The sequence below is a fragment of the Falco naumanni genome, chromosome 5, assembly GCF_017639655.2.
Source record: "Falco naumanni isolate bFalNau1 chromosome 5, bFalNau1.pat, whole genome shotgun sequence".
NCBI lineage: Eukaryota > Metazoa > Chordata > Aves > Falconiformes > Falconidae > Falco > Falco naumanni.
Window position 1 is genome coordinate 49,361,187 of NC_054058.1, and position 13,679 is coordinate 49,374,865.

Below are 13,679 nucleotides of genomic sequence, written 5' to 3' on the forward strand. Positions count from 1 at the left end.
TTTGAAGATATTTATATTTTCTTGCAAAGCTTCTGAGTCAGAGGAAAAGTGGGTTTAGGAAAAATACCTTGGTAGTTTGAGACTCTCCAGCATCTAGGGCCAATTCAAGGGACAATGACTATCTCATTTTGGAGGTTTATGGTCAACTCAAAATTTGTTACTTAAGCTTTGGGATGGCTCTAAAACCCAGACAGGAGAGTAAGTTTGACAAGTGCACAAAAACTGTATTCCTGATTCAAACACAAACAAAACCATATATTCAGACCTTGTGCAGTAAAACTGGATTCTCAGGAGTATTCACATGGCTACCTTCCTCTCTGGGCATCCAGATTCACTTCTGCTGTCATGGAGGTTTTCAAGAATGTTGTCCTGCTGTTACCATGTCATACACGGCGAGGCCTATGTTTTCATCATGCATCACGCAGAAAACTGCTGAAATGATAACACTGCTTAATAAATTACCTGAAGATCCAGTGCAATGCAAAGCAGGAAGGCCTTTAAGTAAGACAGAATACCTGGATGCCATCAGTAGGACTTACCCTACCGTTTCAGAACACTTTAAGCAGTAAGTTATTAGACATTACTGGGTCTCCCTCTCTCCTTTTGCACTACTGAGAGGAAAATTTGGCTTAAGTATCTAGTTCCAATAGAGGATATGAATAGAAAAGATAATTGGTATGACTCGTCTGGCATATGTCCACTTCTACACTATTGTCTGCAGACTCATGATATCCTAGCTGTCTGTACACGTGGATGCATTCTAGACTACAATAAAACCTGTGGTTAGCTTTCCATGTGAAAAATTTTTCTTTTTTCTTTCCCCTCTAGCACAAAAATCAGGTATTTTTCTGTTTGCCGAAGCAAACTTCTTAATCAGTCTGGCACGCTGCCTGGTTGAGACTGTACGGAAGGTGCGGGACAACCATGGGTCTGACAGATCACTTCATGGCTGTGGCCTGAGGATTAATCATGCAGAGTGGTCATTTGGTGAGACAAGGGAAGCTTTTCACACTTGATGGATCTGGGCCAGGCTGAAGGAAGCAAAAGCTGAGGGGGAACCAGGTATGATTGATTTAGAATCCCACGTTACAGTTAGGAGATTATGATGCTAGTGACAAATTCCTTGTGCATTTGCCAGCATTTCTGCATCAGGACAAAGAGCAGTGAATGGCAAGTTACCACTGTTTTATAGACAAGGTCTCTGATCTTCCTTATGAGGAAGGAAATTTTCATAAGTCTATTTGGCACTTGTACCAGTGCTACAGCACAGGGATAGATCAGCAAAGAAACCATACCTGCACGTAAGTACCTGCTCTCCTGTACATGGATCGGTTAGCCCAGAGTATAACCTGGCCCTGGCTAAGCAGTTGCAAAGCCAGATGTCAATGGAGGTTTGTGATGCTTGCCTGGCATGAAGGGACATCTAACAGCAGAGAACTGAGAATATTCAGCTCTGCCTTTGGCACTTGGGGAGTGATGGCAGAATGCACACTCAGAGATGCGAGCACACTGCCCCACAATCACCTGGAAGCCCACAGAGCAGAACCAGTATGTTTGACTATGTGGCACCCTACATGGTGTCTGTGGAGCTGTAGGTTGCTGCATGAAGCAAAGTTGAAGAGGAGACCGATAGAGTGTTCATCATACATACCCATTAAAAAAAGCTACAGAGGCAATATGGGAGCAGGAAAGAGGGATCAGGAAAATAAGGTATGTTGAACATTTAGATCCACGCCAATTGTCACAGATAATCACCTGCAAGCTCCTACACTATTTTGCAGATCATGTCTCACCACCATCAAGGGCTGAGCCTGTGCTGCCTCTCACTGCTCAGAGCCCTGCCTTTGGTATTACCTCTACCAATCACGTAAATAATTTTCCTAATGCATTTACAGCCTATCTATGCTCATCATCACTATAAGTACATACTCCTGATGTTCCTGGTTTGCCTCTCCTTCCATTTCTCATGTCTAAATCTAGCCTTTTAATTCCGTCTACTAAATCTTCCTGCTGCCATACCGAGCACCTAGAGCAGTGTTTGGCTTTTGACACATTTCTTTCCTCAGAGGGCTTCTCCTCTGAAGCAAAGTCTATTACCCCTGACAAAAGCCATAGTCCATAATTTCACACTGAATGGCGATATAACAGCATATCCCCTCCCTGACCAGCTCCCACATCAGGGCTTTTCTCAAAAACAGCAAAAAGTATGCTGGGCAGGAAACCTGAGCCTGGTTCCCTTTAATCTAAGCCTTCTGCAAGTCACAGTACTCCACAATATAGTGAGGGAAAGCTAGTTTTCAAAACTTTCTGTATTCACCTCTTTCTGCAAACAGCATACCAGATGAATAACAGATGAGGTGGGAACATATCCAATAGCTGAACAGTCTAATAAGTAAATAAGAAGGCACATGCTTGCAAACATCTCTCTGTCACTGCAAACAAATCCTACTTGCAGAAGGTCAGCTCCCCCTCATGCCTAAACACGGTACCTTTCTCTGTAGCAGTGTAGGACTCTGCTCATCAACCTGACCAGCTTTCTTATGTCAGCACCAGGTGTCTCCCTGGGGATCCTGGGTGGTGAAGTTAGGCAGAGAACTTCACCCAGGAGTAAGTCACCTAAATACCTTTTAAGGATCTGTTCTTAAAGAACTACATCACACTTGGCTGCAGGCAAAGGAATTACACTTGAAACCTTGATTTCAGAGAAAACTAAGACATTTTCATGTAAATCAGCATATAATTGTTCCAACAGATATTGTATTTGGGGAACAAAAGTGACAGGCATACGTGAGCAGCTGTCACACACTCTTATGTTCAACCCCCCTTCCCCAGGCCCTTTCCCCAAAGACTTCACTAACCACTATGCACTGTCAGAGCTGTCTGAAAATACATCTCCTGAATATAACAAGCAGACACATGACAAATCAGCCTCAGTGGAGGTTATTTTCTTTGTTGCTGCTTTTATTTGTGAAAATTCTCAGCTTTTAAACTCTGTACAGACTTTGTGACCTGGAGGCAGAGGAGAGATGGTAATGGAGTAGGTCAACTCTTCTGTTTGTTGCTTTTAAGGAAAAGTTCTAGTGCTTATTGAACGGATGAATTCTGGTTGCCTATGGATTTTCATCTTGTGGTTGATTGCAAACTCTGATTAAAGCTTCTCCCAGGGAAGGGGCAGTTACAAGAGCCCTCTCCAGGGTGGGTCCTCTAATATATGAGCTCACACTTCAGCCTTTCCTTCAGTCAGGGCACTTCAACAGTCTCCAGTCTGTCTGGCTGGCTATTTCCACAGGATTTATAAGAATATAATTATCTTCTGGTTCATTTAATTCATCTTTCATTCATCCAACAAATTCAAAAGTTATTGCTGGCAAACAGAAAAGCACAGTGTGATTATATGAGACTGGGCTAAAAACCACCACAGGCCTTCCCTCCTTCCCTCTCTCTCATGCACTCGTGCACGCACACACACGCACACACACACAAAGAAGGAACAAAATGTGTAAAAATGCTGTAACATACACAAGGAAAGAAATTAAACCTAACAGGGCAGGCGCTCCCCCGCCTGTACGCTCACCCCTGAACTGCAATGATTTCTGAAGATTTCCTACCAACCTGCAGGCTGGTGGGAATTGCTTCTGCTGCTGCTTCCCACCCGGTGACTGCCTCCCTGCTGTCCCTGAGTGAGGGAAGCATCTCCACTGCAAACAAGACATCCACTACAACCATGGCTGGGGCAAGCTCAGCTGCCACCAACAGCAGCCAGCCCTTAAGGCCAGACTCGCAAAGCTGAAGGATCTTCCTATCAGGAAAAATAACACTGTGACCTGGGAAAAGATAAAGAGGACCCCAGAAAGATTCACTTTACCTTCCCTTGTTTCTTACTGGTCCGCGTCATCGTAGCTTTGTGCGGAGCCAGAAATGGAATTCATCTTTTTAAACTAAATGTCTTCATTTCTCACCATAAAAACAGGTCAAGCACAAATCTAAAAGATGTTCCTTCAATACATTTTCTGCCATAAATCTAGCTGGTGTTCCACAGTTTGTTGCTGCAGTGTCTACTAATCTATTCAATCTCTTTATCACACGGAATTTTGTTACAGTCCCATTAGTAATTACTCACAAGTTTTAGAGTGCTGTCTCCATCCAGTGGTGAAACGTTAAAATGCTGTTTTCCTGCAGTTTCCGTTTTTCAGACTTTTTGCAAAGCATTAAATAAAGTCCTGATTTTAAATTGCACAACTAGTAACTGGATAACTACATTGAAACACCCTATATGAGACCTAAAAACGCCCATTCCATCTGTAACAAATATGTGGTATTTTTAATCTAAAAATCTCCTCAGAAAATGCTGTGTGTTTTAATTCTTATCCCCCTTCACTTTTCATCTTTCCCTTTGAAAGCTGATACTCTTCTGCCGATGTAACTGCGTCTGGAGACACGAAAGCAGAGTCTCACCCACCTCCCTCTCCCTTTCCTCCTCCAGTTTAATCCAGCTGCATCAATAACCTCCTCTTTGCTAATGTAAGAGAAGAGCGCTTCTGGCACTTCACATTTTTCAGGCCTGGCAGCAGCAGAATGCCACTACAGAGAGTGTGGGGTTAGACAAAGTAATGCGGCTTCACCAGCAAAGGCTCAGTAATTAGTTAAGCTCCTGGTTCATTACTTTTCTTATGCGGTGTTGATTTTAGCCGCCATGGACAGAAAAGAACAAAACGCAGGCAGAGTTGGCTATCAGTACCCGAAGGCATGCCAGATTTATTCCTCACTGTAGCAGTGCTTTCAGAGTCTTTCAGAGACAGGATGCCCGAGCTTGACTCTTACCTTGCCCTCCAGGAATATGTTCTTATTTCCCCTTCTCTGTTTTTGGCGTGGCCTCAGCAATCATTTGTTCCCAGGTTCTCCTCACAAAGAAGAGAAAAAATGATGTCATCTCAGTAGGGCAAGGTGTGAAAGGTTAATTCAGATGATAAATGGTCTGTGTCAGGCTCTCAGCAATGTTACATTGACCTGCTTTTTGTTTTGTTTTGTTTTCCCTAATTGCTTTCAAGTATGCCAAGGTCTGGCTGATCTCCAGAAATCAGGAGCAGAAAAACAGGACAACCCCACTTCTAACCCATCTCCTTGGACTACGCTCAAGGCAGCGCTGGCACAGTTCAGGCTGGGGGTCTTTATATTCTGAGCGTGCTGCTGAAGCCTGTGCAGATGCACTGCATGTTCTCTCTGTGTGTGAAGCTGCAGTAAGGGATTGGGAAGAAATCAATTTTTTCAGTGTTACCTTTCAGCATTTTAAATCCATGTATGGTCCATTCTCTTTTGAAAGTATTGCAGCTCTGAAGTTGATAAAAAAGAGTTGGCAGTAAAGCTGTGCCTGAGATGTTTGAAGAGTTTGCTGCTGAATGCTCTGTTGCTAATTCCATCAGCTGCCAGGTCATACCCTTGATTCCATAAAGTTTTGAAGTTAGTCTTGCCAGAAAGTTCAGGAGTGTTTGGACCACCTCCTTGTTTTGGATTGCTTCCTAGGTTACAACCTTAGCAAACAATTCAATGCATTCAAATGGTCCTTCTAAACCAAACAGGACTGGCAAGCTACCAGGAGCACACAAAGTTATGTGTGAAAATACACTGAGAATCTAGGTTTAATCTCTCATTAGTCCGGAGTGCAAATCCGGAAGTACTGAGGATAATTCTCCTTTCATTGTTGAAGTGCTAAGGAAAGCTATTAATTTTTATAGAAGGAAATTACCTCCCTTAGGAAAAGCATTAGTTTATAATAAAACTAAGAATTAAACAATCTGTCTTTTCATCTCACACAGAATTATTTAGAAGAGATAATTCAGATTTTCTCCAAGTCTCTGAGACTTTTTCCTATCTCTTCCTAGCCAGCTCTACACCCACATACACCACCTACCATGCTCAGGCTCCATTGTCAAGGAAAGCATTCAGGCTGGACTTGGCTGGTTTTGCTGGCTCTTTGAAGATGCTGAAGGACATCTTCATACCTTAAACAGCCAGGTGAGGGCACCTGAGAGCGGTCTCCTCTGCTAAGGAGACGTTCTGGAAGTCCAGCAACTTGGTCCCAGTGCTAAGGGACCAAACCTGCCCTGAGACAGGGGCTCCTGCCCCCACTGCTGTTTAGGTGGATCCCACATGAACTGTGCTGCCTCAAAAGCATGCTTCTTTTTCCACTAAAAGACAATCAGAAAGGAGACAAAATTACTATCCTTACCATTCAAAGACAGAAGTATGGTGCCAAGGAGGTGGTTTAACTATTAATCTGAGAGCTACCAGCAAGCGCAGGCAGAACACAGGCTCCTTCCTTCCTGGACAGTTTGTATTCAGTGGGGATGTGATGTCAGGCTGTAGCCCCTCCTCATCTCATTTACTGCTACCCTCATCTCCATTTTACATCTTCTTTAACCGATATATTTTCCTAAAACCTTGCTGTTAAGAGGTACTTGTAATCACCTACCTGTCTTTCCAGACAATTACAGTGTTACAAAGATACACACTCCTGTTGAGGAGACAGGAACTGACTATGATATTCAGCTAATTTATCAGTTCCCAGCCTTGCTCCCTGTGACTCACAAATTTTCTGGCCCCATCAGCCTGCAATGACCTGAGAGTTCTCCACCATACTTTACATGGAAGTAACTCCGACCAATTTACAATGCCCCTGAGAAAAGGCCCTGAACTGCCCAAACTCTCATATAAGTCATTCATTGTATTTAAATCCTCTGGCACATGGAATTGAATAATCATGTACCCCTTGTCCAAGGAAAGAAAAACTAGATCATAGCAGTCTTTTCATGAAAAGCTTCCACTGTCTGTTAAACTAAACCAAGTCAAGGCAGCCACCACTCATTTCTTCGCTGTGACTGAAGAGTTTCTGAACACCCACCCCTATGACCAACCTTGCAGGGCTTTTCTTAAATCCTACCAGTCTTGTTCTGAGTAACCAGAAGAACTGGCAGTGACCACAAACAACTGGATCCTTTGCCTAGTTTGTTTCTCAGTCATCTCTCTTGCTCAATCACGCAAATAGCTCCAGGCTCAAGGACAAGTAGAGTTGAAAAGGTTACTTACCTACACCCAGCATGCAGAGACTGTTTACTCAAACTCTTTCCAGCCACCTTCCTAACCCCTACTAGGGAACCCCTCCAAGAGCCAGTGTTGATTATTTTCCTCCCATAGTCCACATGATGACAGGTTGAGTCTTTTTAAAAGACAGTAAAGAGCTAGCAATAGCAATGCCAAATGAACTTCCAGAGTTTCTTCCTTAGAGCCAAGAATCTCTCCCTTGGAGCTGACTGCATATCTAAAGCAAAGTTTGCTGTCTGTTTTCCAGGTCTTTACTGTGTCACTGTGCTGTTCTGTCTGAGTAAAAACATTCTAAGCCCTTCCAGTATATCATTAGCTACAGGGCTGGTAAACATTGACTCCCCTTCTGTGCCTAGAGGATTAACTTCTTACAACTGCAGCTTGTGATAAATAACTGAACCTTGAGGGGGGAAAAAAAAAAATCTATTGTCAGAAATCCTTCCTGACACAGCATTATTGCACTGGGAGCTGGGATTTCTCCACCTCTGTTCCACCATTCTTAGGTTAGGACATATCTGTGACTCTGGGAACTCAGTTCACTCTTGCTTTGCTGCTCTCGAAACAAACACTAATTCTGGATGGCAAGGAGGACAGGACACCCTTCGATATGACTGTGCTCCCCGTATCTCACAGCTATGTATGGCTGTATCTGTGCTTACAGTTCGGTGTCACAGAGGTACAGACTCGGGAGAGCACGCTGTTGCACAGTAACAGCAGCACAAGATATTCTGAGTGTGTATCCATGTTTGTGTATGAGTTCGTGTAAGAGCAAGAAAAAAAGGGGACGATCTCAGGTGTCCCTGAGCAATCAGTCCACAGTCTTTATAAAACTAACCAAGTAGAAGAGAAGATCATTTACAAAAGTAGATCAGAACCCAAGGTATCTTTTCTGAGAAGCATTTTTATCCATGTATTTGGCTTTTCAGGGAGAATACAATATGCATGTAATTCTAAGAGATACATACGGTAAAGACTTCTGAAAATATCTTACTGCTTACTAACTGAGGAAGCTGCAGTCCATCCTAACTGCTGGCCTCTCCAAACTAGCTGAACTTGTTTTACGTAAGTAATAGTCCACTGACCAAACCTTCTCCATGACAGTCTGACTTCACAAGCTAGGACCTGGGTGTCAAATCGGAGCATGATATGTAACAAATCTCTGTTCTGGATCTTCTATACTCCTGCATATATATTTTCATAGCAAACTGTAAAAAAAAAGATGTGGAATGCAAATAAGACTCAATTTCTTATACTGTTCCTTTAAATATATCTGCCTTTCTTTTCTCTTGATCTAATTACTTAATTCTCTCTTTAATTCTGATCTGTATAATTCAGAATGTATCACTTCCAGTTATCCATTTATTTTACAATCTAGCTCTCAGAAGAGCAGGCACAGTAGTCTAGCTTGTAAGAAATTACTAACATGGCTGAACAAGAGAACAACTGAAGTTCTTTGTTCTAATAAAGAACATTAACAACATTAATGAATAACACTAAGCATGCAGTCAGAATTTGTCCTGAAAAACCACAGTACAGAAAAAATCAGGAGTAACAGGAGACAGAACCGTATCTGCACAGAGAACATTACACCGAGCTGAGCAGGAATGCACCAGCAAGACCACACTTGCTAGAAGACATACCAACCAGCTAGAGGGCGATCACAAAAAGCAACAGAATGATTAACAAACTTAAATATAGTATGGGATTGTAAGAGTCTTAAAAGATCAGAATGTCTGCACTATCTCAAATCTAGTACTCTGGTCTCCAACCGTTCCAGTACATGAACACCTAGGAAGATTAGCACAGGGTAAGCACATCTGGTGGTTTTCCCTTCTGCTCCCCCCACAGCTCCAAATATTTTCTGCTCAAGGAATTCCTGAGCTTGAATAGATTCATCTACTTATTAAACCCCAACAGAAAACTCTTCCAAGATTTGTTCAGTTTCACCTTGAATCTGTCTCATAGTCTTGTCAGCACCCTATTTTTTTGCACATTCTATAAGTCTACCATCTCTTGCATGACAAACTGCTTATTCTCCTGGAACTGAATGGTCCTTGTAGCCCAAAAGACAGTGAACAGTCAACCCCTACCCATTATCTCATTACTACTGACGACTGCAGGTGTCTGCATACCCCCTGCCGCTTCTCAAGGCTGAAGAAAGCTAATCTGCTCTAGTGAATCCTCCTGCGCAAACCCTTCCATCTCATTATCCTTGCTGTCATTTTCCAAATCCCTTCCAGTTCTAATATGGTGTCTTGAAAGTAAGGGGGTCAGAGCTGCCCACAGTAGTCAAGGGACAGGTAAACCATGGATTTATAAGGTGGCGTAACAATGTTCTCTTTGTTGTTTACTCCTTCCTAAAATGTGGTTTGCTTTGGTTATTGCCCCTAAGCACAGAGCTGATGTTTTCCTGGACCTGTTCCCTACAGGTACAAGGTCTTGTCAATGGTAACGGTCACATCTAGGCCTAATATTTTTCATTTTACCCCTTGACCATCACTTCACATTCATCTGCTTTGAATTCCATTTGCCACTAATTGTTCAATCATCCAAGCTTCTCAAAAGTTTCTCAAAAACACTCATAAGTAGTGAAGCGTCAGAATTACTTGCCATATAATAAATACAAGATAAATCTGACACAGTATCACTAATGTTTTGCTTCAGTGTGTTATGAAAGCCACACTTGAGAACCCTGCACAGGGAAAATACCTCAAATAATTTTTCCACAATTGTATCTGCCTTAAATGGCAAATCTTGTTCTTTTCTTCTTTCAAGTTTTTAGTATTGGCTTATGTCCACTTCCACTTCATACAGCTCTACAGCTCAGTCGAGCAACTATGAAGGTTTTGTTCCCTAGGACAGCACTATTCCACAGGAAGTTACAATAGTCACTGATACTGCTAAGTTACTTCTACAAGAAATAATTGTGAAGATATCACTCTTATAGCTGTTCTTTCATATTTTTACTGCAACAAAATTTTGAGGACTATTTTTTTCCCCTTTTACAACAGTTCTTTGTAACAGTTCTGGCAAGAAGAAACATAATGTCTACAGAAAGAACAGCATGTCAATTGATTTCTGAAAACAAAAACAAACAAAAAACCCCAAACCAAAACAACCATTTTCTGAGGTAAAATAATCTCCCAGGCAGCATTTTGGGTACATGTTTGCTTGCTGTTTTTTGAGATTTGAAATGGAGTAAAACCTTCAAGCATGTTCAGAGGAAAAAAGTCTCTATTTCTAAAATGTGTTAGGTGATGAATAAATTTTCTGAGCCTAATTTGTTTATTTATTTGCCTTGAAAAGAATTGTATGGCTTACAAAAACGCACTAAAGGATGGCTTGTTGTTTATTTCATAGAGTACGTTTCTGTGGTCCTTAGGCTTTATGGACAGCAAATAAACAGATTTATGATATTGTTACAATAGACTGTGGTTCTCATGAGGTGTGACAGCTGTTATTTTATAGTACTTAAGTCAGTGTGAAGTGACACTCAGCCACCTACTGGAAATGGTACATACAGGCATAAATGATGTATATCCACATGATTCCTGCAGCATGTAAATGCAATAATGCAGCCATATTCCCTCTCTCAAATGCACTCCCCTTGGCACATCACAACCAATTACTGGGCAGCTGTGATACTCTGTGCCAAACAGCCCACTCTCCACACCTACTCGTTATTTATGGCACAATCCACCCTTTTTCAAACATAACGTCTTGTTGAATTTGCATTTTTCTCATCAGCATCCTTTTTAATCCACAGATGTGAAAATAACCACGTTTATCTTCTTCATTAAAGATTCACATGTGAAAAAATACACTACTATCAACATAAAACAGAGGTAGTTCCTGATCCACCTTCATCACAACAGAAGAAAGATGTTTTGATAGAAGTTCTGCATACACAGAACATGTTTTATAACAGCCAAAAACATTACCTGATGCAGCATGTTAATTTGACACTTGATTCAGGAGGCAGGAACTGACAGAGTAGAGTCAAAATAACTTCATTATAAGGGTACAATATCAGAAGCCAAGAAACCTGGCCTCTCTTCATGGCTCTATCTCAGATTATTTATGTAACCATGGGTAAATCAGGTCAGGGTTCAAACACATCTAATAAGTTACTGTGGGCCTAAGCAGCAATAACTCACAGTTAACCACTTGCATTCTCATAGCCAGTGAAGGACACGTAAGTTGATCCAAATACCTTGGACGTGGTCAGACATAAAACAGGACTTACAAAAAGTTAATAAAACTCAGCTGACAAGGGGATAACTTCACGAAGTGCCGTATGTTGCTTTTGTCAGGTGCCCATAAGCTGAAATAAATCCTTGTTTTTAAGCAAGTGTAAAACTACCTGTGAAGGTCTAAGTGCTCCAGCCACCTCCTTCCAGCATCTCTTACAGATCCTTAGTTATTTATCATGTGTTAAAAGTTGTTTCCATCAACACAGAAGAAATCTTGTAAGAGAAAACAGTTAGCCTGCTCAAGTTAGTAGTCTACAGGCTAACCATAGTAGGTGTTTTTGTTTTGGTTTGGAGCAAGGTTGGAGATTTGTTTTTATTTTTAACCTTCAAGGTTATCATGCAACATGCTGATCAAAAGTAAATTCACTCTGCCAGGTCATTATTTTTTTTTTTTAAACATTTGTAGGTTAAATTTATATCAGCAGATTTTCAGTAAGATCTCATCTGTCAGCACCTGTCCCACTTTATGTGAGATTGGTTATCATTTGTCCTCCCACAGACAGAATAAAAGGAGAAAACCAGTACAAAACTCCATGCTGTGTACTTCGCTAACTTAACAGGATATGGAGAAAGACAGGCCGGAGGAAATTAGGTTGAGCTGAAAAAGATTTTACCATTTCAAAAAAAGTCGTTGGGTTGCAAAATGTTTTTTGTATGCACAGACTAAAATGATCTGACAGAGACTTGCAAAGCAAGTAGAAGTATAATAACTATAGTCATTGCCAAATGGGAAAACTAGAAGGACTGGAACAGAGTATCATCAAAAGGAGAAAAAACACAGGTGGAGAGGGGTATAAGAAGAGGAGACAATGTGTTTCTTGATTTTAATAACACTTCTACCAACAAGCCACAAGCTCTGCATTCAGCTCCTAGCAGAAGCAAGCTATGCTCCACCTACACAGGTACTTATTTCACTTATTTGTACACAAGTGATAACATCTGCATGCTGATCTCGGCAACACATGGAGCACTCCATCTGCCCCGCCTCCCCACCTGTCTCCAAGTCTGAGCGACCAAGAGGTAGCAGAACCATCAACCCCAGCATGGGTTTGCTGCTTGACAGGCCAAAGACCCCTATTAAAACAACTTTCATGTCACCAATGTACATGTTAAATCACAAAGACTGAATCAAAATCATTGTTCGTATTCATTAAGGAATTTGGGCAGAACAGAGAGTAATTTTCTTCCTCAGCTGGAGCTCTGCATGCTCAGCATTACCATCGTGGCATTTCAGTGGGTTCCCCTATTCAGCCTGGTGGAGTCTGGTGAACACTGCCCCATGACAGCCATTTCAGCTCCGCTTTAAATTTGAGTTCTCTGAAGTGCCTATTGTTGCATGGCAGAAGAGAAAGGTATGTTACTCCTGCCCTATGGGCATAATACACAAATTTTCATTAGATCACTACCCAAAATCCTGCACATTCAAGGCTAAAAAGATCTTTAAGTGCCAGGTGCTAAAGTGAAGTGGATTAAAGTCAAGTGGGACCCTTCAGACAAGGCTCACTTCATCTTTCCTATTTCACATTTAGCATATTCACTTCCATGCCAGCAGGAGATGAAGGCAGTATCATCAACAGCTAACCATCTAAAATGTCTTCTCTCACATCTAGATAAAATTCTAGTAACACAGGGTCTAACAAGAGGGTTCAACTTAAAACTGGAAACTAGTTTCAGAAGACAGCAACACAAGTATAGCACCAGGGTCAGCCGATGTGGACTACTCAACATACTGTGCTTCTAGAGCAGGTTGACCCCATCCACACTGAAGAGTAGATGTTCTGGACTCTGAAACAACACCCTTACCTCCACACCCAGATCAGGCTGTGGACACCATCCTGCAGCTCATCTATATTACAGTACATCTGCAGCATCCCTGAAGTTACTCCAGGACTCACAGCTACATATACTGTCTGCCCCACAGTTCATGTTATTAAAACCAGCTTCCATTTCGCATCACAGGAGATCCATGTTTTGGAAACCAAGCTACACGACGAGTGCTTATATCACCTGGATCTTCCACAATTCCTGATCTTTCTTTGGAGCCAAGCCAATTCCCCACCACCACCACCACACACTCCCTAGTCAGGCAGCCATACCTGGAGAACAGAGGACCACATAAATACTTCATCTAGGTCCTGAAACAGGAATAATTATTTTCATCCTGTCTACTTCCTGGAGAAGCCCCAGGGCAGAGGTTCCCATCCTCATGCAGTGAGGAGTGCTGTGAGGCATAAGGAGCTGGGTGAACCATAACACCAAAGCAATCATTGCAAACATTATTTCACCCAGTTCCTCTGCATCCAGCCCGTAACTGTCTCTGCTTGTGCT

General features: G+C 41.9%; 1 long non-coding RNA gene across 2 annotated transcripts; it reads right to left on the reverse strand.

Moving 5' to 3' along the window:
- Window positions 1–2,940: 2,940 nt before the first annotated feature.
- LOC121089550 lies at window positions 2,941–12,686 on the reverse strand. 2 transcript variants are annotated; one of them, XR_005828255.1, is made up of 3 exons: window positions 7,084–12,686; window positions 4,822–6,185; window positions 2,941–3,364 (listed from the first exon to the last, which is right to left on the reverse strand). It is a non-coding gene; the product is annotated as an uncharacterized LOC121089550 (long non-coding RNA). The 2 variants fall into 2 exon arrangements; XR_005828254.1 differs by having other exon boundaries at window positions 4,822–12,686.
- Between the last annotated feature and the right edge of the window lie 993 nt (window positions 12,687–13,679).